Source organism: Trachurus trachurus (genome assembly GCF_905171665.1).
Source record: "Trachurus trachurus genome assembly, chromosome: 11".
Taxonomy (NCBI): Eukaryota; Metazoa; Chordata; class Actinopteri; order Carangiformes; family Carangidae; genus Trachurus; species Trachurus trachurus.
The window spans coordinates 7,637,470-7,656,152 of NC_139904.1; the positions used below are offsets into that span (position 1 = coordinate 7,637,470).

The 18,683-nt window shown below is 40.9% G+C and overlaps 1 protein-coding gene across 1 annotated transcript in view; it reads left to right on the forward strand.

Moving 5' to 3' along the window:
* Positions 1–18,683, forward strand: part of col14a1b (collagen, type XIV, alpha 1b) — a gene marked incomplete at both ends in the record, with an annotated part of 206,598 nt that overhangs the window by 164,903 nt on the left and 23,012 nt on the right. The window lies entirely within an intron of this gene.

Here is an 18,683-nt window from a genome sequence, read left to right on the forward strand (position 1 = left end):
GTGTATGTGTATTTTTAAATGTGCAAAATACTGTGTATCACTGCAAGTCTCTGAAAAATTGCAAAGTTCACAATTTAACCTTGCGGTCACCTGCCTTGAACGGGCTTGACTATGGTCTCTGGTTAAATGTTTCTTCAGAGATGATTCTGTCCTGAAGGAGCACACACAGCCTGCATAGACACAGGGAAGAGGACAGTTCCTTGCCTGATGACAGTGCTTCAGTTTATAATGGACAATTAGTGTGCGTTGGTTTGGCGAGGAGAAATTGCAACACTTGCAGGACCACCTCATTGAGGGGCAGTTGCCCCAAACAGCACAGCCTACACTGAAGTGAAGTAACCCTGTACAGAAAAAAGAAAGACAGAAACACATACAACCGTTATCAGCACAAAACACACCAAGTTCAGTTTCCTTATGTATTTTTAGATGTGGAAACTATATCACTTTAAGTCTCTGAAAAATTCACAATTTAAAGTTTCCAAATTTTAATGTAACCTCACATGAAAAAAACATTAATTTATTTATTAACAATAGTTTATTATATTTATTGGCACTTGTCACACATTTGAATGGTAAGTGATTAAGTACATTCTAAAAGCAGCAGCCACATGGCACAGCACTGACAAGACAGTGAGAAAAGAAAGCTTCTCAGGAGTGATATTGTGTGCTGTTAAAAAAAAAATATTGTGTGCTGTTACAGTCTGTATCCATGGCTACGTGCAGCGGTGGCAACTGCCGGTTGGAGATCAGACACGTTTTTTTTTATTTTTATCAATCCACCACTTTCTGGAGAATGACGCTGGGTGTCGCCATGACACTCCATTCCACCGTTACTGTATTGTTGATAGCATAGACTGGTTGATAGACATTGGCCGTGATGACTTTATTTATAATCATCACGTAATTTTAATGAGAACAACACGGACGAGGTTTTAGCTTTATGTCACATTTTCACGTCATTATATCACCGTTGTTAGGCTACTACTCTGATGTTTATTAAGTCTATAAAACGAATTGTTGAACAAACATTTTAGATTAGCTGGGCTAACCGTTAGCTGTTAGCCTTGTCAATAAACAATAACTCAATAAACGGCCCATGAAAAAAAATATATTTTCCAGCGGATATCCTAGTTACAACATGATTGAGCTAACAGGAGTAACTTAGTTTCATGTTGTGTCCGACAACGGGAGGGTTTTAACAGCTGACGTCCTGATGTTAGCTTAGCTGCTGCTGTTAACTTAGCTGTCAGCAGCAGCAAAGCTAACAACTACGATAACCATGACTAATTACAAAAACGTGCACACAGAAATAGTAATGTTTGTTCAATAATTCGTTTTATAGACTTACCAAAATCAGATTTAGTCAAAACGGTTTTGGCAGCCCTGAGCCCCCACCTTTGGTGCCGCTCGCTAGAATGATGCTACGAAAACTTCCGTTGTGGTGTTTTTTTTTTTTTTAACACGCTCGACTCCTCTCCTCTCCAGCCCCGCGGACTGCTCGGCCGTTCACCCCCACTGTCGCGCGTTGCCATAGTTACGGAGTATAACGGCACACATAACGTTACCAGTAACTTAACGTACATGAAAAAAAAATCACCTATCACAACGTGTGAGCTGCATCTAACTCTACATTAAACATAGCACATACACTACAGCGGTGGTCAGTGTGTTTCCCTCTTCCCCACGGACCATGAGTTGCTCTGTTATCTGGCTGTATGAGGCTCAACTCTACCTTAAATGCTTGCTGAAATACGTTAGCATGTAGCGCTAGCCAGCTAGCGCTACATGCTAACGTATTTCCGAAAACAAACATTAAATATTCATCACAGGTTATGTTGACGGACCATTTGAGACAGAGAGACGTTAGACAATTAATGCTCGTTGCCTACAGATGAACTAACTTTGCTTAAAATAATTTTATGTACTTACTTGGACGGCTCGGCTCTGAGGAAAAAAAGATGGCGGTTGCCTCGGATTTTCAAATCCAACACTGCGAGTGACGTCACACTGCGTGCGCATGCGCGTTGGTTGAAATGCTCACCTGACGTACATTATGAAGTTAACTGAACGGATTATTATGGCTTTTTGATGAGTTTCCGCGCTTTTTTAAAGTTGAAGTCGTTGTAACTCTTCTTACTTTGTTGTAATGAGCAATGAGTTTCCCCAGCTTGACAACAGTAGTCCTTCTGACTAAAAGCCCAAATCCCTTTTAACAGTGTATCTGCAGCCATTGTTGATTTGCTGCTACACATATCTGTCATTCAGGTTGTTTTTAACCAATTACTCTTAACTTATTTATGTCTTTACTATTAACACGACTAGCTTTGGTGGTGTTTCCTTATTAATAAACCAAGTAAACCTAAAGAAGAATGACCTGAAAATGACTTTCTTTAATGAATATAACTACTCATTAACTAGATGTTAATCCAGAAAAATAAATCCATTAGAACAGGGTCAGGAAGCAGCTCAGTGACAGGCAGCAGGTGGAAAACACAACTAACACACCACTGGCTGTTACACCAACACACACACACACACACACACACACACACACACACACACACACACACACACACACACACACACACACACACACACACACATTAATAAACACACTGACCTGCTCCTCTGTGCTGTTTATGATCACCAGATGAGCTCCTTTGTCCTGACAGTCTGTCCTGCTGTCAGACCAGGTTTTGCTCCCAGTGAACTTAAAGTAACAACTGGATCCAAATCTCGTCCATCCAAAAGGACACCCCTTCCCTTAATGTCAAATAAATATTTTAAAAACAGATTTCATGTCAGTCAGTATAATATTGTTAAGACTCATAATGTCACTGTTTATTCAAGGCTGTTTCTTGCTGCCAGTTTTCCCTTTCAGCTCGGTTACTTGATAATTATTTTTTATTTTCCCTCAGGTTTTGTAGCTCATGTGTAAGTGACATGTGACTGTCACTAAGATAATTGTAATAGAAAACAGTTCAACAGCCTGAAAGAAGCATCATTCAGAAAAGATGAACAGTCAAGTGAAATCATGTGAAATGGTAAAACACTGATATTTACTGTTTCTGTTTTCAAGTATTTTGGGGGCTTTATGCCTTTAATCAACAGGACAGTGTACTTACAATGATTATACGTCTTTCTTCAGTAATGACAACACTATACTGTAAATGTTGTTTTCCTTAATTGTCATGATTATTATTATTTTTCTTTAATTCCAAACGCTTGCTTTGGCAATATATACAATGTATGTCATGCCAATAAAGCCAATTGAATTGAATTGAATTGAATTGAGAGACAGGGAATGGGGAGACAGAGAGAGGGGGAATGACATACAGCAAAGAGCCACCAGGGGAATTGAACAGGGGCCGCTGCAGTAAGGACAATAGCCTCTGTATAATTGGGCGGCTGCTCAACCCAGTGAGCTCTATGATGCCCCATATTTACTGTTTTTAGACTTTTCTCACCTTGGATTGTTTCCCTCAGTGTCTTGACTTCATCCTGTAACTGACCGATGTTGGCTGCTGCATGTAGAGAAAATCAGCAAGAGATGAAGAAGTCAGACAATGTGAAAACATTTACACTGACAGCCTGTCCTGCTGTCAGACCAAGTTGTGGTCTGAGTGAAGTTAAAATTACAACTGGATCCAAATCTCATCCATCCAGCAGGACGCCTTCCTTAATGTCAAATAATACAATGTTTTGGCGTTTGAGTATTTGTCTTAAACCTTTCACACCTAGCTGGTTGTAACTGCTGTTCAGGTTGTTGTATCTGGTCTCCTGGTGTTCTTTCTCTAAAGCGACTACAATATCTGAAACACAACAACATAAGAAACACATAAGAAATATAAATTCTGATTTCAAGAAATACATTATGAACTCAGTCTATGAATCATTAATGTTACTGTGATACTTGCTAACTGCAGTTTAGTAATAGGCAGAGGGAACTACTGTCTTTTAGCCTGTAACAGATGTGCTGGCTGACATGACAAGTTACAGAGACAAACACAATCAGTTTTACAAGGTGAAGCTGTTTTTGCTTGAAGACGGTTAAAGTGGAAAATAACACATATAATGTTCAGTAATAAAACTCCTCACAGCAAGCTCTGGTGCAGCTTCTCTTGGCAGCTGGAAGCTTCTTCTCAGTTTGTGGTTCTTTAGAAGCCAAACACACAGAAAACACAATTTTTTTAAGCCTTTCCCTAGACTAGTTTGACCTTTGTAGGTGATCTTTTTGCCTTTTGTTCACCTGCCTAAATAAAACTATGACGTTTGAATTTAGGTGGCCCTCACTGACTCCACCAAGTGACCTGATGAAGACTCAGACAAGTTCATTTGTTCTTTAGTTAGAGGGACAGGGATGTATGATCATGCAACATGTTCTAATGTAACAGTCAAACTGAAAATGTTGACAGTTTCAAACACAGATTTAAAATCCCCACACACCAATACTGAACATGAGCTTTTCCTTTGCTGTCCTGTCTATATTTCATACTTACCAGCTGTTTGTAACCCAACATCAGTCTGCTGCAGTCTGTCCTCCAACGTCTCCACCTTGTCTGTCTCTCTCTGTCTTCTGTCCTCTTGGACTCCTCTGATATATTTCACTCTCAGGTCTGATCCAGCTTGCATATCTGTAGACATCTTGATCTTTGATCAAGCTAAAAGCAAACTGAACTGGTTTCTGACCAGTCTTCACTACTTGTCTGTTTCTCTCTGTGTCAGGCAGCTTTCTGCAGAGAGAAAGGGAAGTAACACCTGGACAAACTTCAACCACAGACAGTTAAAACACAGTTGTTGTTTAATGAAAATGTTCTCAGTCAATTAGGTTATTTAGTTCTTTTAGATTAAAGTTAAGACCATTTGGATTTGGCAAAACCTGCAGAATAGACAAAGTAGCAGTCATGATAAAGTTTCACTTTGACTTTATTCAGTCATTATGCAGCGATACATACAGCATTGTGCACATACATGTAAATACATTAGCAGGGGTTAAAGTTCTCCGTCGCCATGACGGATTTCCGTCAATGGGGAAAAAATGAGGGGAGGAAAAAAAGGCTACACGTGTTTTTGTTGTGGTTTCTAATGCTGCTGCTCTCAACCAATAAAACTAGCCACGACCGTTATTAACCTAGTGGTTCTCAACGGGGATGCGGGGGGGGGGGGAGATGCAGGGCGGGGGGGGGGGGGGGGGTGGCGCGAGCACAGGAGGGAAGGGTGAGGGTCGGCTCCCGGTCGGTAATTTCTCCCGCTAATCAGTGAAGGAAAAAAAGTAAGATTGTGGGGGATATTTTTCGCACCATCTGGCAACCCTGGCCTGCCTGCACGTATGAGCCCGGTGACGTGACTCAGTCACTCGCTGGAGGTAGATACCGGTACGTAGTAGCGTTGGGTCTCCTTCCGCTGTTGACACCGGCATGAGCGGACCTGTTGTTCCGAGTGGCCGCGGTCCGAGTGGACGTGGCGGCGCGCATTCGGTTTGGTTTTTTTTATTTTTTTTTACCGTGCATGTCCGCGGTGCACCGCTGCACGGACAAATAGTAGAGGAAACGGGCCCTTGAATGGCTGGTCCAGACCCCTAGATTAATATGAAATTTGTTTTTGCTCCCCACTAGACCAGTTCTGAGTTCAGTTTAAGTTTCATACACTCCAGCCATTCTTGCCTTGTTGCCTTACAATGATAGGAACCTCAGCCTACTCAATGTTTTTTTCTATCTGAAACAAAGTACACCAGAACACCAGAGTACACCAGAATGTTCTTCTCAGAGTACACCAGAATGCTTCATTTATGTGTTAAAATCACAAATTTTTTTTCTGGGGGGGGATGCCTCCAGACCCCCCTACAGGGGTTTGGTGACTCTGACTCACCTTTTTGACCACTTCAGAGCTTGCAGGCAGTGTGCATCTTCAGGTTTATGCATATGCAGAATCATTTATTGAACGATCAAAGAAACAACACTTTTAGAACAAGGTTCCTTCATCAGGTTTAAAATACAAGGCAAAAATGACGACAATAATGCACGGACGAGGGGGGGGGTGCTTGCAAAAAAAATTTCAGTCAAAAGATTTTATTTTGCTTTAACCCCTGCATTAGTTGCAGACTGCAGAAGACTGAAGGAGTTACCGGAAACATGATGTGTGAACTTTACAGTTATAGATATTTTCTCTGAAAGAGGAACAAACTTCTTGAACAAGCTCCCATGTTCAGTGATATGAACTTAAACTGAGACGTTTCCTTGTAGCTGTTGTGATACAGTGAGCAGCTAAAGGTTGATAGTTGGTTGGCAACCGTTAACACTGACAAATATTATTTCACTTGTGTTTCACTTTCCTGGTGAAGGTCCTCACAGGTCAGTAAAAACAAACACATAATGATGTCATGTGTATCAGAGAAAATAAAGACGACAATCAGAGCAGGTTTAGTAACAGACTCATTAATGAACCAAGTAAACCTAAAGAAGAACAACAACAACTGCTCTTTAGTCAGATGTCTTTGTTCTGATCTGGTAAAGAGCTTAATACCAACACATCTCACTCCTGTGTTATCAGTTCCAGCTGGAAAACTATTTCTCACAAATCCAGTTCTTGTACTGATGATATTGTCCTTTTGTCCATTTTCCTTGTGCATCACAGCATGAACCACGGGACCAGGACACAGCTTTGTTGTCCTGTCCTGGTGCCCAGAACCTGTGGGACAAATACATTATTGTTTTAAACTGGGCTGAAACTCCTGATTATTTTTATATTGAAACAGACTTGAATCTCAATTTAAATTCTTCAAATATTTTCAGACATTAGTTTTTTGAGAATTATGAGACACATCAAAACATGAAGGATTATGGGTATAAATCTGATCACATATCTATGAAAACTGGAAACCAGTGATGACATCCATTCACCCATTCATTATCACTGAGGGTTTTCACTCTGCTCACATTCAAAAAATGTTTTCTTGCTTCCTGTTCTGAGAACAGTTTTGCAGATATGAGATTCATATGGTCGTCTATGAGGCTTATAGGTATAGTTCAACATTTTGGCAAATTGGCCCATTGCCATAATCGCTATAGTCATAGCAGTAGGTTCATTAACTTTATTTGTCGGTGTAAGCTATTTTTAGAACGGCGGAGCGGAGCAGCAGGCTGCTCAGTGCTACGCTATGGAGGCTAAGGGAATTTCTTGGTTTCCCTCATCAAACTCATCAAATTCACAATCCCAAAACTCCAAAACGCTTTCGTGGACAAGTTGTGACCTGCACAATCACCACGCTATGAGATAATAATGGAACGTTACGAAACGGAGCCGTTTTCGAGGTAAATACAGGGTAAATACTTGCTGCTTGAGTCTGCTTGCTGAAAAACTGTCCCTGAACGCAACGCGCATCAGCGGTTTTGCATGAATTTATCTCTAAAACAGCTCTGTCTCGTAACGTTCTGTTATTATCTCATAGCGTGGTGATTGTGCAGCTCACAACTTGTCCACGACAGCGTTTTGGAGTTGTTGGGTTGTGTATTTGATGAGTTTGATGAGGGAAACCAAGAAATTCCCTTAGCCTCCATAGCATAGCCCTGAGCAGCCTGCCGCTCCGCTCCGCCGTTCTAAAAATCACTTACACCGACAATTAAAGGTAACGAACCTACTGCTATGACTATAGTGATTATGGCAATGGGCCAATTTGCCAAAATGCTTTATGGCTCACAGGGATTTTTGTTGCAGTGTCTCACTTGACCAGGAGGAAATATTAGTTTAAACACCTGTGGGGCTTTTACCACTTTTATGAAGAGAGTTGAAGTCCAGCTGTTCATTCAAACAGGGATTTTACGTTTTGACTTTCTTTCATTGACTCAGTACCTGTTGGCTGTTAAATTTTTGTCTTTGTTTTACTACTTTTTGGTAGCCTGACAAGCCAGACTATATCATTAAAATGTCTAGTCAGGCAACGACCGGTAGACCTCGGCTCAATCCAGGGGGCAGGATGAAGGCTATCTTTCAAACTGCCTCTGCACGCAATAGGGTAGCGCTATGACTAATCAGAGCAAAGAGTATGACGTTAGCCTGACAAGCCAATTAAAATATATGTCGTCATCGCGTTAAGCCCGCCCAACGACTCTCTAAACAGCTAGAGCGCTGTGATTGGTGAACACAAACGGTGTTCGAGACTCAAAAAGTTCCTCTGGCTCGTTTCTAGACCCACCTACGGAGCAAATATATTTGCTGCCGCTAGGGTGCGTCTAGATTTCTAGGCTAACTTCTTGGGCTTTTAAGCCTTTATTTGAAAGGACAGATGTAGAGAGACAGGAAATGGGGAGACGGGAGTGTGGTGGGGGGGGTGACATGCTGTAAAGGGCCGCTGGTGGAATCGAACCAGGGCCACTGCGGCGAGGACTATAGCCTCCACATATGGGACACCTGCTCTACACAGTGAACTTTACAACGCCCCTGAAAAAATGATTTGTGTTATGTGTAAAGGTGCAGCCACACTATACCCGACAGAATAGCGGGGTGTCGTGTTGCTCCCATTGGGTCTCATTCATGAAACGTGAGTAAATCTGTGTGTAGATTTGCACATAAAAGCTCACTCTACTATAACTCTTCTCCGGATTCATGAACGGTGCGGGAAACTCAGATTTGATCGTAAACACGTGTGTAAGATGATGAATGCCAACCCATCGTAAACTAACAACACGCCCCCGGTGATCAGCAATTAGCATAGATCTCCATACATGAATAGCCATATAAGGAGATCCTGACCACCATATTAGGAGGTAGGTGCATCCTGCTCACCTGTGGCCATGACGCAAACGAGGAAAGAGGGAGAGAGAGAAAAAAAGAGAGATCACGGATCAAAGTCATTTTGGGTGAAGTGGAGTCCAGAAAAAATATTTAATTCTCTTCTGTTAGTGGTGGTGTGACTGGGACAGGTCAAAGGCTGGAGGGAAGAAACAGATTTAGTGAATTAAGTAGGCCTATCCTTGGTTTATTAAAGAACCGTTTAAGAAGTAAAGCCAGAATAGTTAGATATGAAACATGAAAAAAAAAAAAAAATACACACAACTACAGTACTACGACGGGAAGGGGAGGCTCTTCACAGCCTCAGCTGTAGAGGAGCATGGTTGGATCAACACATGAAGTTATATAGGCAGGTTATATTGTTACAGAAGCACCAGCCGTCTGTCACAGCTCCATCCAAACCGGTGCCGACTGCGCTGCTGCGCAGGGTTAAGTGTGCGCCCACCGAGCTTATACTGTAGCAACACAAAAACGTTTTTTCCGGTTTTATATCAGAATATTATCATCATTAGATGGAGCCTTGACGTGTTTGTGCGTGTCCGATCCCTAAAACGTCTCTCTCTCCAAATATTTCTAATTGTTTGTCATGTTTAAATTACGTGTTTCAAAGTCGTCTGCGTATTTTGAACATGAGAGAGAGTAATACGGATTAAAATTGTAATTTTCAACAGTGACAAGCAGCCACTGCGGCGAGGACTATAGCCTCCACATATGGGACACCTGCTCTACACAGTGAACTTTACAACGCCCCTGAAAAAATGATTTGTGTTATGTGTAAAGGTGCAGCCACACTATACCCGACAGAATAGCGGGGTGTCGTGTTGCTCCCATTGAGAATACATTTGGTCACACCGTCGTGCGTCGCCTTCGCTCCGCTAAGCATGCTGGGATACCTGACGGTGCAATCCAATGTATTCTCAATGGGAGCAACAAGACACTCTGCGATTCTGTCGGGTATAGTGTGGCCTCACCTTATCTGTTCTGTCTTTTCACACATAGTGCTATTAGTTTCCAACAGTGACGTTGATGCAAATAGAAATTAACATTAGTAGATTATAGGAACAAAATGTAATAGAAACAAAAAACTGTCTCACATTTTTGTCAGTGGTGATTCATCCACCCATTTCCATTCCCATTCCCATGTAGGTTGTTGTTTCTGTGTTGATGTTAGACCAATCCAGGACTCTCCATTGTTGTTCAACTTTCTGATGAATTCCTGACAGTTGACAAGAGAGAGGAATCATTTCTCTTTTAATAATTCAGTGTTTCTGTTGTAGTAAAGTCACAGTGTGACCATGTCTGAAGGAAACACTGAATCTAATACAGCTTTTCATTTATTTCATCGAGGACCTGTTGAAACACTCAAAGAATGAAAATCAGCTCTGTTTGTAGAGAAATTAGTTTATGTTTCATTTTAAATATTACACATGAACATTGAAAGTTGTGTGTATTGATATTTCAATGCAACATTTCATCTCTTTTCTCTTCACATTCTGAGGCCCGTTTGATTCAACTAATCCACAAATCAAATTATATGAATTAATAAAGAGTTCAGTCATTTCTTTGACATCCTAACAACAACTGGACTAGACAGATTAAAGAGGTGGAGCTAAATGTCTACACAGTAAACACATGCAGAGCAGGTTGAAGTACAGACACTGGACTAGATTCAGATTGGTTTATAGTTTTGCAACCTAAAAGCTGTTAACAAGATCATTAAATCCATCAGAGTCAATAGAGGAAGCAGGTCACAGACTGGCAGCAGATGAGTGATGAGTTTTCACTCATCATCAGCAGCAATGTGCACATACATGAAGGCTGCAGACTGAAGCAGTAACTCTGACAGGAAATATGACATGTGAACTGAACAGTTATCTTTCAACCTCTCCAACAAGTTGTAATCTTCAGTAATATGAACTTAAATGGTGAAGTTTCATCATTACTGTTGTGATAGAGTGCAGTTAAAGAAAGAGTTGAAAATCCTCCTCCTCACTGTCTCACCCTGAGGCTCTTTGATTTACTGTCTTCTGCACAACTAGACACATTCAGACTGCAGAGAATTGATACACAACTGAACAAAGGAACAGTTTACTCTAAATGAAAGATCATATGTGGTTCTGTCTTAACTTATTTAAGAAACAAACAAACAGACAAAACCTGTCACATTACACACGTTACATTATTTAATTATTTTCATCCACTTCATATGATAGAGGTCTTCAGATGAAACGTACTGATCACTGAGTCATCTTCATCCACCCTGAACTTCAGCTGCTTCTATCTGCAGCCATTGTTGACTTGCTGCTACACACATCTGTCATTCAGGTTGTTTTTAACAAATTACTCTTAACTTATTTATGTCTTTACTATTAGCACGACTAGCTTTGGTGGTGTTTCCTTATTAATGAACCAAGTAAACCTAAAGAAGAATGACCTGAAAATGACTTTCTTTAATAAATATAACTACTCATTAACTAGATGTTAATCCAGAAAAATGAATCCATTAGCACAGGGACAGGAAGCAGCTCAGTGACAGGCAGCAGGTGTAAAACACAACTAACACACCACTGGCTGTTAGACCAATAGTCATACATACACACACACACACACACACATATTAATAGACACACTGACCTGTTCCTCTTTGCTGTTTATGATCACTAGATCAGCTCTTCTGTTCGTACACTCTGTCCTGCTGTAATCCCAGGTTGTGGTCCCAGTGGATTTAAAGTAACAATTGCATCCAAATCTAGTCCATCCAACAGGACACGCCTTCCCTTAATGTCAAATAAATATTTTAAAAACAGATTCCAGGTCAGTCAGTATAATATTGTTAAGACTCATAATGTCACTGTTTAGTGAGGCTGTTTCTTGCTGCAGTTTTCCCTGTCAGCTCAGTTACTTGATAAATATTTTTCATGTTATCTCAGGTTTTGTAGCTCATGTGTAAGTGACATGTGACTAGATAATCCTCATAGAAAACAGTTCAACAGCCTGAAAGAAGCATCATTCAGAAAAGATGAACAGTCAAGTGAAATCATGTGAATTGGTAAAATACAGATATTTTCTGTTTCTGTTTTCAAGTATTTTGGGGCTTTATGCCTTTAATCAACAGGACAGTCAGAGAGAGACAGGGAATGTGGAGACAGAGAGAGGGTAACATGCAGGAAAGAGCCGCCAGGGGAATCGAGCAGGGGCCACTGCAGTAAGGACAATAGCCTCTGTATAATTGGGCAGCTGCTCAACCCAGTGAGCTCTACGATGCCCCGTATTTACTGTTTTTAGACTTTTCTCACCTTGGATTGTTTCCCTCAGTGTCTTGACTTCATCCTGTAACTGACCGATGTTGGCTGCTGCATGTAGAGACAATCAGCAAGAGATGAAGAAGTCAGACAATATGAAAACATTTACACAAACACACTGATATGTTCTTCTTTTCTGTTCATGATCACTAGATCAGCTTCTCCATCCTAACAGTCTGTCCTGCTGTCATAACAAGTTGTGGTCTGAGTGAAGTTAAAATTACAACTGGATCCAAATTTCATCCATCCAACAGGACACCTTCCTTAATGTCAAATAATATAATGTTTTGGCGTTTGAGTATTTGTCTTCAATCCTTTCATACCTAGCTGGTTGTAACTGCTGTTCAGGTTGTTGTATCTGGTCTCCAGGTGTTGTTTCTCTAAAAGAAAATCAGCAAGAGATGAAGAAGTCAGACATTATGAAAACATTTACACAAATAAACACACTGACCTGTTCTTCTTTTCTGTTCATGATCAGTAGATCAGCTTCTCTGTCCTGACAGTCTGTCCTGCTGTCGTGACAAGTTGTGGTCTGAGTGAAGTTAAACTGGATCCAAATCTCATCCATCCAACTAAACAGGACACTGTCCTTAGGCCGCGTTCAGACTGCCAGCCAAAATCCGATTTTTAGCCCATCCAGATTGGAACTGGATGGCTCTTTTTAAGTCTGAACAGTCCCAAATCACATGAAATCCGATTTTTGCAAAACGGATCGAAACCACCTCCAGGAGGTAGTTTCAGATCGCATTTGGACAGATGCGTCTCAGTCTGAACAGCTCCAAACATTCAGATCAGTTTTGACTGTCCGTGACGTCACTCTCCGCGGCGCTGTCACTGTGTTACAGGTCCCGTATGGTCCTGTGAGCTCCAGTTAAACATTAATTTCCTCCTTGTTACTTTTCTTTTATGCAAACTACCGTGTTGTCGGCGACAGGAGTGACGGCGACGGCGCGCTCCCAGCTCTGAGGTGCTGGAGTTTCCCGTCTCTGTGGCTACACACACACACACACACACACACACACACACACACACACACACACACACACGCGCACACCAGTCTCTGGTACACGTACACGTACACACACACACGTACACACACACCAGGCGGGCTGAGGTTGAAACTAGCGGGGTAGTGCGGTTGCAGCACCGGGCAGATCACTGTGCTGCAGCTGATCTTCCCGGTGCTGCAGCCGCTGCGTCCGGGAGGCATCGCCTGTCACATACGGCGTAGCCTCCGCTCCGACGTCGTTGACGTTGCTACAGCAACCTGTCAGATGGGTTAATAATGTGGCCCAGTCTGAACAGAGCCAAATGCGATTTGGACACTTGCTAAAAACAGTGTGGACAGTCAGCCCTAAAAATCGGATATGAGAAGGAATCAGATTTGAATCAGATATGCCTGCAGTCTGAACGCGGCCTTAATGTCAAATGCAGTATGTGTTTTCAAGACAGATTTCAGGTCAGTCAGCATGACCCTGATTAGACTCATAATTGGGTATAACTTGCCTCCAGTTTTCCCTTTCAGCTCTTTTACCTTACTTTTCATTTTCCCTCATTTTTGTTGCTCATGTGACTGTCACAGAGATATCCTCAAACAGTTCAACATCGTGAAACAATTTTAATTTCAAATAGAGGCACCGTCAAGTGAGTAATGTAAATTGGTATACAGTAATACTGATATTTCTATTTTTAAACTTTTCTCACCTTGGATTGTTTCCCTCAGTGTCTTGACTTCAATCTGTAACGTACTCATGTTGGCTGCTACATAAAAAATAAAAAAACACAGCAAAAGATGAAGAAGTCAGACAATATGAAAAAAATAATTATTCAAATACACACTGGCCTGTTCCTCTTTGCTGTTTATGATCCCTAGATCTGTCAGGACAGACAGTTTTTTTTTATTTTTCATCATTTAATTTTAAGTAACAGTTTGATCCAAATCCCTTGTCATGATGTCCTTTAATTTCAAATATGTGTTTTAAAGACAGATTTCAGCTCAGTCAGTAGAACATATTCAGGGGGCACACACACACACATGCACCTGTCTGTGTGATCGTCTGGAGAGATGCAGTAGATAAATTAATAACAGATCTATGGACATCTCTCACTTTGCCTGACTGTCTCAGTGGGTCTGATCCCTGTACTGTGACCAGAGAGCAGGTGAAGACACACACTGAGCTCACTTTGCCTCAATGCTCTGTTGAACTCTCTGTCTCTGTCCAGTTTATTTCTGCAGCAGGGTCTGACACTCGGCTACAGTAATTAAGCAGGCAAACTCAACAGCTCGCTTTCTCCCCGGGGCGACGGCGGAGTTTGACCAGCTGATCATCTCAGGAGACTGGCTGCTGCCTCTGTCCTGCTGGTCATGGTGGTTCATTTCCATTCACTGTTCTCTGAATCACTTGACTGTAAACCACCTATTATCATATTGCCTTAAATAGAGGCGTAAACCCTTTAGCGAGATCTTGCAAAAGTTTGTCCTTTTTATTTTTTCCACTCATCAAAAACAGATGTATCCCCATGTCCCCTAGGGGGCTCTGTAGAGTCTTGACTGAAATGTCTGGTTAGAAACAGAAGAAACTGCCCTTTAACTTTCTGTTACACTAAAATCAGACAAAAGTTTGTGTCATTAAATATCATATCAGCTTTAATGATGATGAATATTATCATGTATTCTGTTTTTCAACAGATTCGTGTAGAGACCAGTCAGCCTCCCCTTCATTTTATCCTGACAGCAGTGTGATTTTTTAACAGTAGCCCACTGTAAGGTCAAGGTCAAGGTCAAGGTTTCTTTATTAATACCAGCTGGTAAATTAGTTGTGCAGACAGGCACTCAGCAATCCCAGTATAGTTGTTATACTAACATATTTAAAGCAGAAGTAAGCAATCCGGTCGTTTTGGCTAACTTCTTGTCAGCCGATGGAGTTAGCAGCCCCCGCCCTCGTCATGGATCTATTGGTCCTCTTCCCCACGTCACCACATTCACACGCATCCCTTGGCTGCACACACAGAGAGGACCGCCCCTTTATGCCGTTCTCTCTCCTCATTGGATAAAGGTTGTAGGATACAAGGAAAGTTTTCTCCTCGGCTTACAGCAGAGCAGAGTGACTGACAGACCCGTGTTTCGGACCAAACACTCTATGTAAGTGATTGCTGTCGGAAGATATAACTATTTAAGACTTATATTAACACAAATATTCCGCTTACTTCTGCTTTAAGTTATTATTTTATCCATTCTTAGATATAATGTTTGAGGGGAAATGCTTAGCAATGTGAGAAAAGCAGACATTGCAATACCCCATGTGGCCACTATATCAAAATGTCTTGACAGCCCAGCTCCAGTCCTGAGGACTTGGTACAAACAAGCCGGTCTGAGCAGTCCAGTCAGGGAGTAGACAGACCAGTTATATTACCAGCTAATAACAGTTATGTTTTTAGTCATGCAGAGGGTAATCAAACACTGGGAATAACCTTTTTATAACTTTTTTTGTATCTCTTTTCATAGACAAACAGATGCTGTGTGTCACAAAAATACACTGTGAACTGGTTCAGTATTTATTTGCTGGTAGTTTCTCGGCTGTCTTTGTATTTTATCTTACAATTTATGGACAGGATGATGATGATGATGATCAGCAGGAGGCTCAGCACACCAACGCCCAGAGCAGCAGGTCTGAAAAGCCTCTGTTGGAGCGGTGCACGTTTCTGAGTGTGTGTTCCTACAGAGGCAAAACACATGAGAGTAACATGGGTGTTGTTCTCTTTACCAGTCATTCTCCACTGATAGAAATCCACTGACTTAGATCTGTGGTTGTGGTGTCATCTGTCCACAATTTCACTACAGAGTTGATATGAACACTCATGTCGACTTATTTCACCTCTTAGTCTCAGCTAATGAAACGTAACACACTGTCATGTCAGTCTTATAATATATATTTAAAAATAAAAAGGCAGAATAAGAACTAGGTCCCAGGCCGTTCTGCACTTTACATTTTGTCAGCAAAAGAAAATAACAAAAAGGATTTAACAGGACACAAAACAGGACACAAACTAATCAACATTATTACTATTATCATTAGTATTGATTTCTCACTTACCTCCTTCCTGTGGGGGGATATCGGTGTAATCGTCTTGGACACAATCTGCACTCTCGTAGATTTCCACCTCCCTTTCCTCCCACTCTGCTCCCGCCTCCTGCACCTTTCTGTTGTATCTCACCTTCTTTGAGAAATCTGGTTTGGAATAAATATCTGACGACATCTTGGAGAGACTGAGACAACAGAACAGTAGCTGCACTTCACTTCCTGATCCGGCACCGTGTTGATCGGTTAATATGCTGCTGTGAAAATTTACTAAGTTCAATCGTCATATACAACACTCTACAGTAGATATAAACTGAATAAGGAACAGGAACGTACTGTCTTCCTTAGAGAATACTGAGGAAGTAGCAGCAAACACTTACACTCCCTTTATTTATTTGACTGTTTTGAATAAAATTTAAAAAAAACTTTGCACCTCCAGTTCGCTGGTTCTCTTTACTTCTGCTTTGTCACTACCCCTGACAATGTTTAGTCTTTGGTTTTATCAAGTCGGCAAGTTTAGATAGAAACTATGAATATGTTAAAGTAAAAGTGAAATTAATAATATTTTTTATTTTTATGTGAGAGTTTAAAGGCACAAGGTTTTCTCTCAACCACACCAGTTATTAATAGCTGTCCCTCAACCACATCCCCCCACCCACGCCCACACACACAGCACACAACACAAGTTTGTCCAAAACAGGAAATGTGTTTTTCTCATTTATTTTCCGTTGCTGTTCAGAGAAACTGCTTAGTGACACTTGGTAAACAAAAACAAATATCTGTGTAACCATCCATCTGTTAATCCACAGTACAACATCAACATACTTTCTCTGTGACGTCTCCATTTGCGCCATCATTAAGCCAAATCCTGCAGCAGTCCAGAAGACACACTAACATTTGACTGATCGACATGAAATTCTTAAAGCTCCTTCATGAACAGTGAATGAAGCTTTTTCTGTCTGGATGCTTCATGACCCTTGACCTGTGACCTCCAGTGCCAGTCTTGGGGCCTGTTTTTTTTTTTTTTTTTTTTTTTTTCGAACATGTTATGAACACTGTGGCCTGTAGGAGGCCTGAGTGAAGCAGAGCACCTCATCTTATTGTATAGGCTTTTATCGTGTGCTGCAGCTTTTAAAGAAAGGGAACCAGAGATCCAGGAAATTATATTTGTTTATTTGTTTATTTTAATTGGATCCCCATTAGCAGCTGCACAGCAGCCACTAATCTTCCTGGGGTCCACAGTAAAATCACATAAAATGTGAAGAAAAGTTAAAATAAAAATACTGATATGAAGTGAGGCACAAGACTGCACGTTCACCAGGAGCTTCTCAGATCGGCTTCTCACAGATCCATTGTCTGGGTCCATCCTCGCTGTGCATCCATCTTTTAATAACATAGGCCATGGCGCTATACCCGGGGGTGACCTTCACTTCTACCTGCCAGGCTCTGAACAAAGAAAACCACATTGTTCTGGTTAAAAGTCCCAAAACACAACAGATTATTATTTAGTTCTTGTGCTTGGAAATTTGAATTCTGGTTTGTCACTGCAACTAAGCTTGATATTTAGTTTCTGAAAGTCTTTCAGCTGCTTAGATTTACTACAGAAGAGCTAGTGAAAAAGTGTTTTCACCATCTTGTGTGTTCAGTGGTGACAGCAGCCCAGAGGACGAGTAGGAACATGTTGATGCCCTCATGTGGTGCAATATTAAACTACAACTTTATTCAGAGCTGTCAAGAGCAGCATCTACAACCTTTGACATCTTCAGATTTACATTGTAAATCACACACACACACACACACACATTGATCTTAATTTAAAGTCATGCATTGAATTGTTCCTTATCTGATTAAATGCTAATTTGATATATTTAAAATATTTATATAAGTTTGAAAACACAATATTGGATATATATCCATTACTCACCCATACCCTAGTTGTGTTCCATCAACCCACTTCCATTCCCATTCGTTGTTCCATCTGTCTTTTAACTCTGTATACAGACCGATCCATGAGGTTTCATTTTCATTCATCTCACTGACAAATTCCTGACAATTCGTCAAAAAAACAGATAATTATTCCACTGTTCACACATTAATACTTTATGGTTGTAAATGTATCTGTCATGTTTTTGACCATCTCTGAAGAAACAACATCCTCGTTGATGACGTGATGCCAGCAATAACAAACACTGATAATTATATTGATCCTTATGCTGAATCGGAATGATTTGTTTCTTAGCAATATATATATCAATATCATATCTTGTACAATATACTGTAAATGTGAACTTTGGTTTTTGTAATTGCACTTGTGCCATGCTGCTATGTAAGCACTTTTATTTTATTGTATTTTTTTTGTATAGCCTCCTCCACCCAATTTTTATCGTATTGTGTTCTTTCTTCTTGTACTATTTAATTGTTCTGGCACCAGTGAAACAGAATTTCACTGGTGCCAGAATGAAACTAAAGTCTAGTCTATGTTTAAGTCTAATACTCTGATAAAAACATCCACCTG